Source organism: Podarcis erhardii (genome assembly GCF_964252035.2).
Source record: "Podarcis erhardii genome assembly, chromosome: W".
In the NCBI taxonomy this organism is placed as follows: Eukaryota; Metazoa; Chordata; class Lepidosauria; order Squamata; family Lacertidae; genus Podarcis; species Podarcis erhardii.
The window spans coordinates 9405884-9424160 of record NC_138506.1 but is presented as its reverse complement, the minus strand read 5'-3'; the positions used below and the strand labels follow the sequence as shown (position 1 = coordinate 9424160).

Genomic DNA, 18277 nt, shown 5'->3' with positions numbered 1-18277 from the left:
TCGTGACCCCATGGACCAGAGCACGCCAGGCACTCCTGTCTTCCACTGCCTCCCGCAGTTTGGTCAGACTCATGTTTGTAGCTTTGAGAACTAATACATAGTATTTTTATGTATTTTTATGTTGTGCTAATATAAAGTAATTAAAAATACTCCCATTTTTCTTTTAATTTATCCCATTATTGTTATGATAGTAAATTCATTTGCTTCCTTCCTGAGCTCCTGTTGATGAGATTTTGTGAAATTTCTTCACAAAAAATACATTTGTCAGCCTTAGGGCTGTGTTCCCTTCTGGGAAATTTTCAAGGGCCTGCATGCCAGTTGATGGGCAGGGCAAAAGCAAAAATGGAGGGGAGCAATGAATACACATTTTACCCAAGGGGGAAAAAAAAGACATTATAGCACAGTTAGAGGTAGAAAATATTCAAGGAGGGTGTTAAGCTGCGCCAGGGGGTCTGGAAGATAGGTTTTGAAGGCCACATTTAGCACCCAGACTGAAGGTTCTCTTATCTTGACTCAGGGAGAGGGGTGAAAAGATCCACTTGATCAACTGGCATAGCTAAGGGTTGTATGACCACAGAAACAGTCTTGTGGAAATATATCTCTTTTGCATCTCAAGTGCAGGAGCTTCCTCTTCTTGGTCTAGTTGCACAGCCTGATGACTCCAAGTCATCTCACAACCAAGGAGATTTAGATATAAAAAATTATAGAGGTTCCACTACAAAATAGTTTTTATTAATGAGCCCTGTAAGCACCTGCCTTGGAGTGGGTTCCAATGGTCCACTAGCCTGATTCATTTAAATTTGGCTTTGTCCAGGTCCTCGGGCAGGATGCGACCCTTTTTGCGAGCCTTGGCTTTCTTCCTCTCCACCTTGGCCATCTTTTTATTCTGGAGGTTCTTGCGGCGCTTGTCTTGCCGCTGCTGCCTTTTGTTCACTACGTTTTCAGTCCACTTCTCCCACTGCCTCTGGCGCTGGGCTTTGTGCTTCTCCTTCCGCTTCAGGCCAGTCCTCGTCATCGCAGATTTTTACCCCTTCTGCCTTGTACAGGACATTTGTCCACTTCATCTTTACTTCCAGCTTCTTGGCTTTCGCCTCATCCTTGTCTTTCAGATTTTTCAGCTTACTCTTCTGAGATTCCAATCTGCTCAGGAGTTGCTTGTAATTCTTCCCTGTCAGTGGAGTAATGTTGCCTTTCAGTGCCTTCCTCTTTTCCACTTTGCTAAGCCCTTCCTCATGGACTTCGACCTTATTGAAGACAGTCTCGGCCTTGGTGTCATTCTTTGGGGCCTGGGGCTCTGAAATGGCTGCGGAAGCCTCCTCTGCCTCCTTCTTCTCCGTTTTTTCTTTCATCCTCAACTCTTTTCTCCGGCGTTTCTTTCTCTCCTCATATTTCCTTCGTTGCCTCTTCTCCAACACTGCTGGGGTCAACTCTTTGCTTTTTCCCTGTTAAGAAACAGCAAGTTGAAAAGAAAGAGGAATCGTTCAAAAGAGCAAAGTGAACTTTTTAAGCTAAAAAGACAGTACCTAGAATAGACCACTAACATATATATTATTGTAAATCTGGTCACTGTATTATCTTTATAATTACATTTAAAAGCAGGAAAGCCGGCAAGGATTATTTCCTTCAAGAGAATTTCAGCCGGAAGACTAACAATGTAATTATACATTACTGGATGCCACAATCAGAATATGGGGGGGGGGGGACAAAAGACTTTTATGCATGATTTAGAAATCACTAGTGACCCCCCCAAATGGAGACTGCTTCAACCTGTCCAGCTTATTCCTACAGAACAACCATAAAATCCATCTTAATAGCAGGAGGATACACAGACTCAAGACCCTGGTACCCTGGGGACTTAATCCGGAAAACAAAACTTAGGCTGCAATTCTGAACCTACTTACCCAAGAGTAGGCCTCATTGAACTCAGTGGGACATACTCTGAAGACAGTATTATAGAACCGCTCTGCTAATTTCTATGTAGCTAATAATAATAATAGTAGTAGTAGTAATTTTTAAAGGAATAATTTGTATATGTCACATCTCTTAAAAATTTTCCATCCCGAATACTCTTAGAATTGTCTCTATTTATTAGCTAAACAGTGTTGGGATCTATCTCAGTTTCAGAACACACACACACACACACACACACACACACACAGAGAGAGAGAGAGAGAGAGAGAGAGAGAGAGAATCTATATATTACACATGTTTACAGAAAACCCTAAATACTGCAAAAGTTATTGGAACTGTGGGATAACTAGCCTCATATAATCAATGTGCTTAGCTCACATTGGGAGAGACTGGATAATCAAGGCTTTTTTCTCCCCCAGTTTACCTGAGCAGCTCAGGTGTAAGAGGATGAAAGCTCAGCTTTCACAAGTCACTCTTCAGTTCCTATACCAATGATTTAGGAACTTGCACCACTGTAATTAAGCCACATTTTACTGCCTGTGCAGCTTTTTCTGAATGCTGTATGGGAAAGCACATGAATCTGACATTTGGGGAGCTTGTAAGTAAACTTTTTAATTTGCCAAATGTGTTCTTTTCCTAAGCTACTGAAAGGGGGAAACTTTGGAACTCACTTTAAGTGGCATATTTTAAAAGTCTAAATACCTTTATTTCCATACTTTACTTTGTTGTGTATTTTGCTAGTTCAAACCTCTGCTGGTGTTCTCTTGCCAAAGAGTACTTGCCCCAAACTTGGATCATGGTACCCAGGAATAATAATAATAATAATAATTCTTCTTCTTCTTCTTCTTCTTCTTCTTCTTCTTCTTCTTCTTCTTCTTCAATGTTTGAAGGCAGAGACACAAGACTTCATTAAACAAAGAGAGGAAAATATTTTGCAATCTGGTTGACAAGATGCTGTGCAAACATTTCTGCAAGGAATAAATGCCTAAGAACATACATATTAGAAGGCCCTCCAGATGTTGCTGGACTCCAACTCCCATCAACTTCTGGAGGTCTGCAGGAAGCACCAAGACAAGACAACTGAATTTTTCGAAGTTGCATTTTCAAAACACACTACTGCCATTCCATTGTGGCATCAGGACCCTTTCCTGAGCAGATTATAATCTAAAATGAGCTGTGGTTAAAATAAGGGAAAACATTAAGTACCACCACTTTGAGGTTTCATCGCAAGCAGTATATAAATCCTGTGAAATAAAGAAATGAAAATAATTACAATAACCAAGGAGGCTGCACTACTACAAAAAACCCTGATCTAAAGAAGTACGGTAATTGTAATCAGATAATTGTACCAAATTTCCTTATTTGTGGCTCGGGGGCTTCCTGGGTGCAAATTTTCTTGGCCAAGTTTTGCAGGTCAGAGTCTTTGTTGACTAAAGTGGCCATTGTGGGATCAAGGTCTCGTGAAGGTAAAAAATAAAAGTAAATAAACCAAAAATTAAAATAAAATCGTAGGATGGTCTCGCAGGGGGAATGTTGCCTCTAAGTCAAAGACGTCTTGTTCATTCTGACCATCCTCCATTTAAAACTTCTACCCAGAATGCTGTGTGAGGCTGCTTCTGCTAAGTCAACACAAAGTGGACAAAACTCATGGGGCCACGTTTGCATACTCGCTTTTCATTCTGCTTAAAGAGAGAGAAAAATTAATCAATGACATGGATAAACTGAAGGAGACTGATGGCTTGATATTTACAAGTCAAGAAAATAAAAATCCACAGAAAGCCATCTCAATACATGTACAGGCATTTGAGGGGGAAAGTGGACATCTGTTGGCTTGTAAAGCTATTGTGTACACAGGTACAGATTGTACACTCCTTAATATCACATGTGAATGGTTGTTCAAGAGCAGAACTAACTAATTTGTACACATGGGTACCCCAAATTGTACATCTGTTTAACAGAACAGGTGAACAGCCCCCACACATCACATCAGCCAGCTAAATTTTACTTTCCAGCCAACACGTGTGCAGGGTTACACATTAAAGAGAGCTGCTTCTACGCACGCACAAGGGTTTGCGTGAAAGGTTGTAGTGATCAACTAATGTGTAAACAGTTTCACAAACTGAAAATATGAATAGCTGTAGGAGCGTGCAGCTAAACAACTTATGTACAGAGGTTGTACGCTCGTCAAACGCCATATGCGAACCAACACATGCTGGCCGCTCACGGGAAGATCATCTTATGTGTAGGCGCAAGGCAAACGACTCCATTTGAGATCTCCCATCCTGTGTTGGGCAGGCCAGTGAGTAGTTAGCGGAGATCCACCCCCTTAAGGCTTTTTAGGGGTTGGCACGCGTGCGAAGAAGGCGCTGCAACCCGTGTGGCTCACCTCACCGCGTGCGCTTCTCTTGCAGGAATCCCAAAAGTGCACTATGTGTGGTTCTCTCGCGCCGTGAGCTGGTCACTTACCTGGGCTGGAGAGGAAGGCGGAACTAGCCCATGACCCTTTGTCACCGGCTCGGCGCTCTATTGGTAGACCCTATGAGGAGGCAGCGAAGGATTATGGGACGTTGGAGGAGCTTCGGTAGAAGGAGGAGGAAACGTTTTCCCCGCCCCATGGGTTGGACGTAGCCAATGAAGGAGGAACTGTTCGCAAGAGAAAAAGGATTACATGTATTGAGAAAGATATTGAGATAAAACATTTATTTGTTAGATAATCGATCTATTTATTTAGACTTCTTTTGTGACTGCAGAGCAGGAGAGCGATGCACCTGGCTTCTCTCAGTTTTCAAATGCATGCTTGTGCTTTCAGTGACTGGTGTGTTTACTACGGCGGGAGAAAGGCTGAAACTTTTCTGAACTGGCGCTCGGAGTAATGCAGCACGAATGCGGGTGGAAGGCTTCTAAACAGGGGGTAATGCACCCCTTAGTCCCATATGTTGAGTTCTGGGTGAGTTCAGATCAGCCTTTCTCTTTTCTTTTTTTTTAATTAATTTTTTTAAAAAGATTTTTCTTTTACAAGTTTATATAAACACATTCATATCCAATATAATACGAAATTCTTTTAGACTTCCCCCCGCTCCCTCCGCAATCCTCATAATTTTAGATTTAGTTCACATTTCCTTTATAGTTGTATTGCCAGTTTATAAATCTTTACAGCTCTTTTCCCTCTTACAATACCCTTTCTCCTCACAAAGCCTCTTTAAATCCTACTAGCGTTGTCTGTTCATCACAAATGTTTTCCAGATAAATCGTAAACTTTCTCCAGTCCTGAGTGAACTTGTGATCTTTTTGATATCTGATTTTTCCTGTCAGTTTATCTAATTCAGCAAAGTCTATCAATTTCCGTCTCCATTCTTCCAATGTTGGTAATTCTTCTTGTTTCCATTTTTGAGCCATTAAAATTCTTGCCGCAGTCACTGCATATTGAAAGAGTTTATGATCACTTCTGTTAATTTCTCTTCCTGTGATTCCTAACAAAAAGGCTTCTGGTTTCTTCACAAACGTATATTTAAACATCTTTTTCAGCTCATTATATATAATTTCCCAGAAGCCTTTTACTTTCTTACACTCCCACCACATATGGTAAAACGACCCTTCCCTTTCCTTACATTTCCAACATTTGTTACATGTCTTATGCATTTTTGCTAGTTTAACGGGAGTGATGTACCATCTATATACCATTTTCATAATGTTTTCCTTTATCGTCATACATGCAGTGAATTTCATATTTTCCTTCCATACCTTCTCCCAATCTGCTAGCTGTATATTATAACCAAAGTCCCTGGCCCAATGTATCATAACCGATTTGACTTCTTCGTCTTTTGTTTGCCATTCCAATAGCATTTTATACATTTTTGACAATACCTTGTAGTCATTGTTTATTATCTCTTTCTGAAATCTAGACTCTCCTTCAATATATCTCCTCTCTTTACAGTCCTTTTTAAACATTTCATTTGTTTGGAAGTAGTGCAACCAATCATATACATATTTTTTAACTTGTTCATATGGCTTCAATTTCCATTTTCCCCCTTCTTTAATTACAATATCTCCATAAGTCATCAGCCTTTCTCAATCTTGTTGGCTTCTAAGGTTTTGGGCTTTATGATCTTTGCTTCAGGATGAGAACAGAAATTGTGCGGTGGCAGCGGGAGGCCCCATTAGCTAAAGTGGTGCTTCAGGTTAAGAACAGTTTCAGGTTAAGAACGGACCTCCAGAACAAATTAAGTTCTTAACCCGAGGTACCACTGTACTGTCTGCGCTGACTAACAACAGCTCTCCCAGGTTGGGTGAGCTATAGTCCTTTCTTCTACAAAATAATGTAGCAGTCCAGTATTTGTGGCTCTAAATAAATAGGAAGCTGCCTTATGCTGAGGAAGTCTATCACAGAGTTGGGACTGATGTGAGTTGTAGTCCTAAACTTCTGGAGGGCACCAAGTTGGTTAAGGCTAATGAAGCAAAATAGGCTGGAATGTGACCTGTGGGTATGTATTTTGTAATGCATGCATTTTGAGGTGGGTCATGCAGTTGATGGAGAAACTGTTGGGATCTGTTGCAAATTGAGGTTTTTTTTCAGAAGCAATTACATCCTTCTGGGCCATCTAGAGCAGGGGGGCACTGTTATACAGTGGTCCCGCTCCTTCCTCCTGGGCTGTGTCCAGAAAATGGTGTGGGTGTTAAGTTGTGGGCGAACATATCAGACGACACAGCGATTCTTCAAACAGCTCTTGTTTATTCAGAGGCAGAACAGAACTGGCCTGAAGAGCTCAGTCAGCCTGCTTATATAGAGCTCCAGAACAATGTAACTGTTGCAACTTTCTAAAACTATCCAATCACTGAACGTCACTTTCGATCCTTCATTTGCATACAAACTATCCAATCACTGAACGTCACTTTCGATCCTTCATTTGCATAACTATCTGCAGTATCCCCCTGCTGGCCCAGGGTGAGAACTTCAGTACATAACACCCCTCCCCACCGAGATAAGGCGTTAGTTACAATCGTAATGGTTTCCTTATATACAGCACTACACGTAATGGTTCAATTAGGCACAAAAGCATATCGGTTACATTTCACATACTTAGACCAACAGTGATACATGTCCAACAACATAGTCCTTTAAATAAGTTGGGAAACTCTGCCAGACCCCCGGGGACTGGTAGCCAAGTCCGGGGGGCCACCCAATTCTTGCTGAGGCTGTGGTGCGACCCTAGGTGGCGTTGAAACCAAGTTCCCTGGATCCGCTGCTGTGGGTGGAACCTCCGCAAGTGGAGTTGGCGGAATGTCAGGCACGGCAGTGGTCTGAGTCTGTGGTAAGTCTGGCAGACCCTCTGAAGTGGCTTGGTTCGGCTCTCGGTTTGCGAGAGAGGTGTAGGTGGAGCCTCACCATCTGTAAGTGTCTGTTCCGGAGCCACGAGCGCACTTGGGGGCACCACGGTAGTGTCCAAGTCCCCAACCCTGCGCCTAAGCTGGTCTATGTGCCGGCGCCACAAGCGTCCGTCTTCGAGTGCCACCTGGTACGAGCGAGGTCCAGTGACTCCCACTACTGTGGCTGGCACCCAAGGAATGTCCCCCACAAAGTTCCAGGCAAAGACCTGGTTTCCTGGAACAAATGACCGTGGCGTGTTGGCACAGCCTGGGGGTTTGGCCACGGCAAAGTCCAGGTGCAGCCGGTCGAGCGGGGACCTGAGGCGCCGGCCCATAAGCAGTTCGGCAGGACTCCGCCGTGTGGCTGCATGAGGCGTGATTGGATTGATCTTTATTACGGCCATTGGCCCATCACACGACAGTTCCCATACCAACATAATATACTTAAACCTCCAAATTTAAAAACCGCCAAAACTTACAAAAGACAAACAGGAACCAAAGCAAAACAAAAACAAAAGACCACCATCATACATTACAATAAATTTATAACCTAAACATCGCCCTCTGCTCATAAATTAATCGAAGATGTCAGTGGTGATATCACCTAATTACATCCTAAAACATAGATCATGGTTTAAAGGGATTATCCAGGCCACACAGGAGTCCGTTTCTCTTCTTTAGAGATAGGACGCTAATCAAGAATCTGGCAACCATGAGTGATCTTAGGGGGTCATCATCATTTAATAGATATCTCAGTTTGGCTTCAATCGTATCATCGGCAATTCCCTTTAGGTGTTTTTTTTTTTTTAAGATATTTATTGGTTTTATATAATAAAACAAATATTGCAATCAGACAAAACAACAAAAAAATACAACAAAAAGCAACATAGTCCAACAAAGATAAAAAACACAGTATAAAAACATATGACAGAAAAAATAAGAAAGAACAAAAAATAGAGAAAAATTTGTTTTTGAATTCTTATTTTTATAACCCTCTTTCCTGACTTCCTCACATCTCCCTTTCCTGCATTCCCCTTTACACAATCAAATTTAGCAGCTCCTTACCCTCTTTCAAATCTTAATCAATATTGTACATTCCAACCTATTATGTCTTCTGTTTTCCCTTTCTTTTTAAATACATTCTTGCATGTTCTTTATAACTTAATCCCTTATATCATTTTATCTAATTTCGACATGATATTACTCTGGCCTTTACACCCTTTTCTTTTAAAACATTCTTGCATTTTTCTTTTTACCGTGTCACTAATGCCATGTTATCTTTATATCCAACAGCATTTTAACATTCAAACATTTTACAATGTTTTTGTAAGTATTCTTTAAACTTCTTCCATTCCTCTTCCACCGACTCTTCTCCCAGGTCTCGGATTCTGCCAGTCATTTCCGCCAATTCCATATAGTCCATCACTTGCATCCTCCATTCTTCCAGGGTTGGCAAATCTTGTGTCTTCCAGTACTTTGCGATGAGTATTCTTGCTGCGGTTGTTGCATACATAAAGAATGTTCTATCTTTCTTTGGCACCAATTGGCCGACAATGCCCCAAAGGAAGGCCTCTGGTTTCTTAGGAAAGGTAAGCTTAAATACCTTTTTTAGTTCATTATAGATCATTTCCCAGAAGGCCTTAACCCTTGGGCATGTCCACCAAAGGTGAAAGAATGTTCCCTCAGTTTCTTTACATTTCCAACATTTGTTATCAGGCAGGTGATAAATTTTTGCAAGCTTGACTGGGGTCATGTACCACCTATAGATCATTTTCATAATATTTTCTCTTAAGGCATTACATGCCGTAAACTTCATATCAGTGGTCCACAACTTTTCCCAGTCAGCAAACATAATGTTATGACCAATGTCCTGTGCCCATTTAATCATAGCTGATTTGACTGTTTCATCCTGAGTGTTCCATTTTAGCAGCAAGTTGTACATTCTCGAAAGTATCTTAGTTTTAGGTTCTAACAATTCTGTTTCTAATTTCGATTTTTCCACCTGGAAGCCTATTTTTTTTATCCAAATTAAAGGCCTCTCTAATTAGATAATAGTGTAACCAATCTCGCACTTTATCTTTTAGTTTCTCAAAACTCTGCAATTTCAATGTGTCTCGATCTTGTTCTAGTATCTCCCAATATTTCGGCCATTTGGCCTCCATATTGAGTTTTTTCAAAGCCTTAGCCTCCATAGGTGATAACCACCTTGGGGTCTTGTTTTCCAATAAGTCTTTATATCTTATCCAGACATTAAACACAGCTTTCCTGACAATATGGTTTTTGAATGCTCGATTAGCTTTTACCTTGTCGTACCACAAATATGCATGCCACCCAAAAGCATTATTGAACCCTTCCAAGTCCAAGATGTCAGTGTTCTCAAGAAGTAGCCAGTCTTTCAACCAGCAGAATGCTGCTGATTCATAGTACAACTTCATGTCTGGCAGGGCAAACCCCCCTCTTTCTTTAGCATCAGTCAATATTTTGAATTTTATTCTGGGCTTTTTGCCCTGCCAGACAAATTTAGAAATATCTCTTTGCCACTTCTTGAAACAATCCATCTTGTCCACAATCTGTAAAGTTTGGAACAAAAACAACATTTTTGGCAATACATTCATTTTTATAGCAGCGATCCGGCCCAACAAGGAAAGCTTCAATTTTGACCAAATTTCTAGATCTTTCTTGACTTCTATCCAGCATTTCTCATAGTTATCTTTAAATAAATTCAAATTTTTAGCCGTCATGTTAATCCCTAGGTATTTCACTTTCTTAACCACAGTTAAGTCTGTCTCCTTCTGAAACCTTTCTTTTTCCATTATTGTCAATTTTTCTCTAAAACCTTAGTTTTTTGTTTGTTCAGTTTAAAACCTGCCACATGACCAAATTCTTGAATCAATTCTAACACCCTTTTCGTACTAGATTCTGGCTCCTGTAATGTCAACACCAAGTCATCTGCGAAAGCCTTAAGTTTATATTGTTTGACTCCGACCTTAATTCCTTGGATCAACTGGTCCCTTCTAATCATGTTCAAAAGCACCTCCAGGACCGAAATAAATAACAATGGAGAGATAGGGCATCCCTGTCGTGTTCCTTTTTCTATTCTGAACTCTTCTGACACCACATTATTAACTATCAATTTTGCTTTTTGTTCTGAATAGATTGCTTCTATACCATTTTCAAACCCCCGTCCCACTCCCATTCCCTTAAGATTTTTCTTCATAAAATTCCAAGAGATATTGTCAAAGGCCTTCTCCGCATCGATAAAAATTAAAACTGCTTTTGTATTAATATTTGTTTGCAATAACTCCAAAATGTCAATAATGTTCCTTGTATTATCAGAAAGATGTCTGCCTGGGAGAAAGCCTGCCTGATCTTTATGTATCACTTCATTTAAAACTTTTTTTAGTCTGCTGGCTAAAATATCTGCAAAGATTTTGTAATCCACATTTAAAAGGGATATGGGACGGTAGTTTTTGAGTTGTGTCTTTTCAGATTCAGATTTTGGTATTAATGTGATGAAAGCTTCTTTCCACGACTCCGGCGCCTTCTTTCCCTCCAGAATCTCGTTGCACACCTCCTTTAATGGCTGAATTAAATAGTCTTTCAAAGTCTTGTAATACTTGGAGGTTAATCCATCCGGTCCTGGAGATTTGCCTAGTTGCATATTTTGAATGGCACCTTCAATCTCCTGTTCTGTTATTTTATGGTTCAATATTGTCTTATTTTCCTGAGATATTTTTTTGTAATCCATTGATTCTTAAAAATTTGTCTATCTCAGTCTCATTCTGTGGCCCCTGAGTGTAAAGTTGTTTGAAGTATCTCTGGAAGCACTTTCTGATCTCCAGGGAATTCTGGATGTTTTTTCCTTCCACCTCAAGATTTGTAACCGTGTTCAACTTCTGTCTTTTTTTCAACTGCCACGCTAGCAGTTTCCCACATTTATTTGCTGATTCAAAAGTCTTTTGTCTCATTTGTTTAATTTTCCACTCAATTTCCTGATTTGTCAATTTCAAATATTGTACTTGGTATAATTTAATTTCTCTCAGAATCTCCTGTGACTTTGGTTTTGATCTTAATTTTTTCTCTCCTTCTTTTATTTTCTCCAATTTTTTTTCTTTTTTCTCATTTTGGGTTCTCTTTTTTATAGCATTCTGTTGTATCAGAAACCCCCTCATGACCGCTTTACTTGCATCCCAGATTACTCTTTTTTTCCACTGTAGTTCTCAAATTTACTTCAAAATAATCTCTCAAGGTCTTTTGGGCCTTTTTAACAATCTCTTGATCTCTTAATAGGGTTTCATTCATCTTCCATCTGAAGGAACCTGTTAATGTTAACTTCATTTCCATCTTCATGGCGTTATGGTCGGAGCAGGTTTTGGGGCAGATTTCCACCTTTCTAGTCTTTGGTGCCAGTCCTCTAGTTATCCATATTTGGTCAATTCTAGTCCAGGTCATTTTGGCTTCAGAGAAGAAGGTCCCTTCTCTCCCCAAGGGGTTTTTTGTTCTCCAAATGTCAATCAAGTCCATATTGTCAGTTAGGTCAAAAACGGTTTTAGGTAGTCTGCCGTCTTTTGTCATGTTTTTTCTTTGTGCCTTGTCCATATTTGTGGATACCACCCCATTCATATCGCCCATCATGATAATATTGTTGTAGTCCATATGATCCAACATTGTCTCATGCAACTTCTTGTAAAATTCCGACTTCCCCTCATTTGGTGCATAAATTCCTAAAATCAAAAATTTTTCTCCTTGTATTTGAATTTCAATTGCCACAATTCTTCCTTGCTCGTCTTTAAAAAGGAATTTTGGTGATAGGCTCTCTTTTGCGTAGATAACAACTCCTCTCTTCTTCACTTTGTCAGATGAAATAAATTCTTGGCCTAACCTCTTATTAATTAAAACCTTCCAATGGAGCCTAATCACATGCGTTTCCTGTAAACAAATTAAGTCCAATTGTTCCTTTTTTAATATGTGAAAGATCTTCTTCCTTTTCTGGGGGGAGTTACAACCGTGAATGTTCCAGCTTAATAGTTGCAGAGTCATGTTGCAGTATATCTATTTTCCTCCTACTGCTCCCAAAAGTTCTTCTCCTTTTGGCGGTGGTGTCACTTTCTCCTGCACGTCAAGACCCAAAGGTGTGAGTAATGGTCTCAGAGGATCAAATCCTGAGGCTCCTGGTTCTTTTTCAGTCCCTTTCTGAAGGTCTTTTCCGTAGTCACTCAAAAATTTTTCCTTGTCTTCAACTGTTTTGATTTTAACTTTTTTCCCTCTGTAGTTAAAAGATAGTCCCTGGGGGAACTCCCATCTGAAGATGATTCCGTTGTTTCTCAATAGTTTTACCAGGTCTCCGTAGTTGGATCTAAGCTCCAGAAGATGTTTTGGGATATCCTTGTAGACTTCCACTCTAAAATCCTGAATCTCAAGAGTCTTTTGGAAGTGTGCACCCAGAATCTTGTCTCTTTCTTCTTTCGTTCTGAGGGAGATCAGGCAATCTCTTGACCTGACCTTCCTCCCTCCCTTTCCAAGTCTGAATGCACTTATAATTTTAAAGTCTTTATCCTCTTCCAAAGGCCAAAATTTTGAAAACTCTTTTGTCAGAACCTCAATTAAATCCTCCTTTTCAAGCTCTGGAACTGACCTCAATCTCAAATTATTTTCCCTAGATTTTAGTTCAATCATAGACAGATATGCCTGGTGCTCGCCAATCTGTTTGCGCATGGGTTTGATTTCCTCTTGCACGGCCTCTACTTTCTGTTTGGCCTCCTCAGCTGTTTGACGATTTACTGTGGTGGCTTCCAATAACTTCCCAATAGATTCTGCATTTGACTTAACTTGCTGAGTCAAATTATTGACACTAGCTGTGTTTTGGTCAAGTTTAGATGATTGATCCGCCACTTGCTTACTTAGGCCATCTAGTTTTTCAAAAATTTTATCTAGTACTGTAGTAAAGTCTCCTCCTGTGGCCATTCCTTCAAGCCTTGTTTGTTCTAAGTCTTGCTCTTGTGCCACAGGAATAGCAGGAACAGATGACCTGCGCAGCTGTGAGATTATGCTAGTCTGTTGTGTTTTGGCTTTGCTTGATCTTGTCCTCCCTCTCATTCCACTGCTGTCTATGCGTCAAGGTCAGTCACACGGTTTGCAGTTCCCATGGAAATCCCCAAGTCCAAAGATGGAAAAATACCCCCAGTATTTACACCACTTCAATCTTCCACTAGAGGGACACAATGTTTATCTCAAAAGTCACAATTTATACAGTCTCAAATTTACAAAATGTCCCTTCAAATTTCTAACAGTTGCAAATGTCCAGCAGACCTAACAGATCCTCTACTTTGCAGAGTTAATCCTAGAAAGTTACAATGTCTCCAAAAAGCGCGAGTTGCAGTTTGACAGTTCCTGCAGCCTGACAGCTCTAATAGCCTGGCAGTCCGATCTCCAGGGGTTCAGTAAATAAAATATTTATAAATCCACACGAGAAGAGGGAAAGCCAAATTCTTCCTCTTCCACCTTAAAATAAGGTGAGGTTCTGTGTCTGATGTTCAGATAGCAATCTTTTAAAGCATAGTTCTAGGCAAAAGTAAATTAAACGTCATTGCTTTAAACTTTAAACAGAGCCGGGAGACGGACTTCCTGGTTGCATCTCCCGTTTCAGTGTCCAAATTAAACTTCTTTTTATTAAGATTCAAATTTCTTAAATTTCACCTACTCACGGTGGTCGTTTCTTAGCCAAATTGTCCCAGAAAAAAGGTCAGCGCTCACCGGCAGCAGCTTTGCGGCTTCACTCCAGGGAAAGAGCGATCGACTCTCAGCACCGCGCCAACCCCGTCACTTTTCTGGAGCCCCTTACGGGGTTCCTTCCCAGTTTCAGGGGGCGCAAACGGTGCCCGCTGAGTCCCACGGCCACAGGCTTCTGCTGCCTGTGGTTTTCCAAGCTGGGTCTCCGCTTCGCCGTAGCGGACGACCCGTTTCCGCGGAGCTCCCTCTTCGCGGTTAGAAGAGGGCAGCCATTGCCGTTTGCGCCGCCTCCGGAATTCCCTTTAGGTATTGAGCAAGAAACTTGCTCCTGGCCAATAAGTGAAAAGCACAATCAAGAATTATGTGATGCAACGATTCCGGTGCCCCACAATTACAATCACATAAGAGCGATATCTGTCCATTGGAGAATCTATTTCTCAGCACGTTCGATGGGAAGATGTTGAATCTTGCCTTTACAAAGGCGTATCTATGAGCTGAAGAAGTTAAGGAATTCAAATAGTTTGGGAGCCTTAAGAGGGGTAATAAACCAAGATTTAGGGGTGAGCAGGTACCATTGCCCAAGACCATTTTCTGCTGCAAGTCCATCTCCTCTAGTTTACAGGTTACTGTTCTTTTAGCTGGAACTATGTCCTGCTCTAGTAATTTGCATGGGGAGATTCCCATTGCCGTAATTTTCAGCTGTAAATTTTTTACCCATGGGCTCTGGAAATCATCTCTCCACATACATTGTATCAAGTACAAGTTTGGGAGATTGTGCCATAGAGATAACCAGTGACAAAGTATGTGCTTCCACAGAGCATTTTCCAGGGATACAGTATTAAGTTCCATGCGTAATGCTGTATTACTTACACAGTTGGGCAGTTTCAATATCCCTCTTAAAAACTGATTTTGAATAACCTCCAGGTGAGATAGGTTGACAAAAGTCCCCCAAATTGAGATGGCATAAGCAATTGTCGGGATCACCTTGGCCTTGAAGACTTTCAACGCCGATGGGATATGAAGGGCCCCATCGGTGAAGAAGAATCGCAAGATCGCCAAGGAGATAGCTTTGGCTCTATTTGTTACATAGACTACATGGGCCTTCCATCTAAGGTTATGTTGTAACCAAACTCCCAAATATTGGAATCTATAGACTTGTTCGATGACTCTCCCATCAATTCTCCAATTATGGAGTTTCCGGCTCTTTGAGAAAATCAGGATCTTAGATTTTCCATAATTAATTGTAAGGGAATTTGCGTTACAATATGATCCAAAAAAATTTAAGGCCCTCCTGAGACCTACTCTAGAAAAAAGAAAGGATGACTGCGTCATCCACATATAGTAACAAAGGGCAGCGATAAAGTGCTAGGCGGGGTGCATGAATCCTATCTTGGGCCTCTATTAGGGGAGTCCTCATGTCGCTTATGAACAAATTGAACAGGAATGGAGCCAATATACAACCCTGTCGGACACCTCTGTTAATGGGAATTGAATTGGTGAGATCACCCTCCGGGGTGAGTCTCACTCTAGCCGCTGAGTTCTCATGGAGTTTGATTATTAGCCAGAGAAGCCTTCTATCGATGCCCCAGCGGGTGAGTTTTTCCCAGAGGATGCTCCTGGGGATACTATCGAATGCTGCCTTTAGGTCAATGAATGCCACACAGAGTTGGCCACCCTTTGGGGTGGAATATTTCCAGGCAAGATGCTGTAAAATTAGAATATGATTAATTGTTGACTGTTTTGGGCGGAATCCAGCTTGTTCGGGCCCAATTAATTTTTTCTCTTCGGCCCACTGGATAAGTCTGTTCAGCAGGAAGCGGGCATACAGTTTCCCCATTATTGAGAGCAGACTGGAGTGTAAGGCCTCTCCCTCTCCCTCCTTAGGCTAACTCCATCTGGCCTAGGGGGCGGGGCCCAGGCTCACCTTCGCCACGGCTTTAAGAGGCCTCACTGAGGCCAGGGACATTGCTGCTGCTGCATCGTGAGTGCTTGGAGTGTAAGGCCTCTCCCTCTCCCTCCTTAGGCTAATTCCATCTGGCCTAGGGGGCGGGGCCCAGGCTCACCTTCGCCACGGCTTTAAGAGGCCTCATTGAGGCCAGGGACATTGCTGCTGCTGCATCGTGAGTGCTTGGAGTGTAAGGCCTCTCCCTCCTTAGGCTAACTCCATCTGGCCTAGGGGGTGGGGCCCAGGCTCACCTCCCTGATAGTTTTAAGGACGGTGCTGCTGCAGCAAATGCTAAAGATGTTTTATATATTTTAATGTGTTTTAAACGTGTTTTTATTGCTTATTTTGTTGTACCACCATGAATGGTGGTTTTTATCTATGTATTCTTGTTTTGTTCTATCTTGTTCTGTTTTGGGGTGGGATATTGAGTGGGGTGGGGATTGGTTTTTGTTTGGGCACAATTGTTTTTGGTTGTTTTGTTTTTCGATTTTGTAAAGGGAGGTTACTATGAGGCGTGGGATTGCTACCGTGGAGGGGCGAGGGAGGTATGGCGGTGGGGGCAGATGTTATAAGCGAAGGGGATCGAGATACGGATATGCTCGTACCCCTTCCAATCTGCGCCCCATCCCGAGAGACGAGGGTAGGGTGAGCAAGGATTACTCACCTCCTTCACTGGTGTTGTGCAATGCCAGGTCTATAGGCAACAAAACCGCCACCCTGCGAGATTTCTTTACCTCGCAGGGGGTCGACCTGGCTTGTGTGACGGAGACCTGGGTGCGCGAAGGGGTAACTGTTACCTTACGAGAGATGGCGCCCCCGGGTTTCTCTGTCCTCCACCAGTCACGGACTGTGGGCCGGGGGGGAGGGGTGGCATTATTAATCCGGGAAGATTGTTCTTTCAGGGCTCTACCATCGCCATCGATCCCCGGCATTGAATGTGTTGGCCTAGTGTGGGGCTCCGAGGAGAGCTTGGCTGTCTGGCTGGTGTACCGGCCACCTAGCGCACCAGCAGCCACCCTGTCAGGCCTGCTGGAGGCGGTGGCCGGCTGGGCCTTGGAGTTCCCTAACCTATTGGTATTGGGAGACTTCAACTTCCATGCTGATGCCGCTCCCTCCTCACAGGCTCTGGACCTGGTGTCTTCCATGGCGACACTAGGGCTCTCCCAGTTTGTTTCGGGCCCCACACATCAAGCAGGCCACACGCTGGATTTGATCTTTGGTGCCGGTATAGATGTGATCATGTCTCCTTCGATGAAGGTGCCATGGTCTGATCACTACGCTCTGAAAGCCAGGATTGACTTTCCACCCCCACCCTGCTTAGGTGGCGAGCCGATTTGGGCTCGCCCGCAGAGGCTGATGGACCCTGATAGATTCCGTCAAGCCTTGCGGGACCTTGCTCTCCCTGGCGACTCATTGACTGAGCTTGTTGAGGGCTGGAATACCCAGCTCCTGGCAGCCATCGATGAGATCGCACCTAAGCGCCCTCTGCGACCCCGCAGAAACCGGGCTCCCTGGTTTACCGAGGAGCTTCGGAAAATGAAGCGGGACCTCAGACGGCTAGAGCGAGTATGGCGGGGTGCCCGTGACGGAGCCTCAAGAACATCTTATAGGGTTTTTATGAAAACCTATGAGATGGCTGTGAAGGCCGCTAAGAAGTCTTACTTCTCGGCCTCCATTGCATCCGCTAGCTCTCGCCCGGCGCAATTATTTAGTATAATTCGGTCTTTAACGTCCCTTGATGGACAGCCAAATTTAAATAACAATCTGACACACAGCTGTGAGGCATTTGCGAGCTTTTTTGCGGAGAAGGTCCTGTTGCTCCGCCATGACCTCCCTGCCAATTTGGATACAATAAAGGAACTGGAGGCCCCTCGACTGTCCTCGGGTCCAGTATTGGACCATTTTGACCGGATATCTCCAGCCGATGTGGACAGACTCCTCCAAGCTGGAAAGCCCACCACCTGTCCTCTTGACCCGTGCCCGTCATGGCTGATTAGAGCGTGTCCAGACGAGGTGCGGGCCCCCCTGGGGGATATCATCAATTTGTCCCTTGGCACCGGGATATTCCCAGGGGAACTGAAGGAGGCAGTGGTGCGTCCGCTCTTAAAGAAAACATCATTAGATCCCTTAGATCTATCCAATTACCGCCCGGTCTCGAATCTTCCATTCCTGGGTAAGGTGATTGAGAGAGCGGTTGCTGAACAGCTTGGTAGGTTTCTGGATGAAACATCTGCTCTGGATCCATTCCAGTCCGGCTTCCGTGCTGGTCATGGGACTGAGACGGCTCTGGTCGCCCTAACAGATGATCTCCGTAGGCAGCTGGATCGA

At 42.8% G+C, this 18277-nt stretch overlaps 1 pseudogene across 1 annotated transcript; it reads right to left on the bottom strand.

Moving 5' to 3' along the window:
* Positions 1-710: 710 nt before the first annotated feature.
* Positions 711-4512, bottom strand: LOC309333161 (surfeit locus protein 6 pseudogene; annotated as a pseudogene). The gene is made up of 3 exons (XR_014161635.1): positions 4378-4512; positions 3253-3590; positions 711-1442 (listed from the first exon to the last, which is right to left on the bottom strand). The product of XR_014161635.1 is annotated as a surfeit locus protein 6 pseudogene (transcript).
* Positions 4513-18277: the final 13765 nt, after the last annotated feature.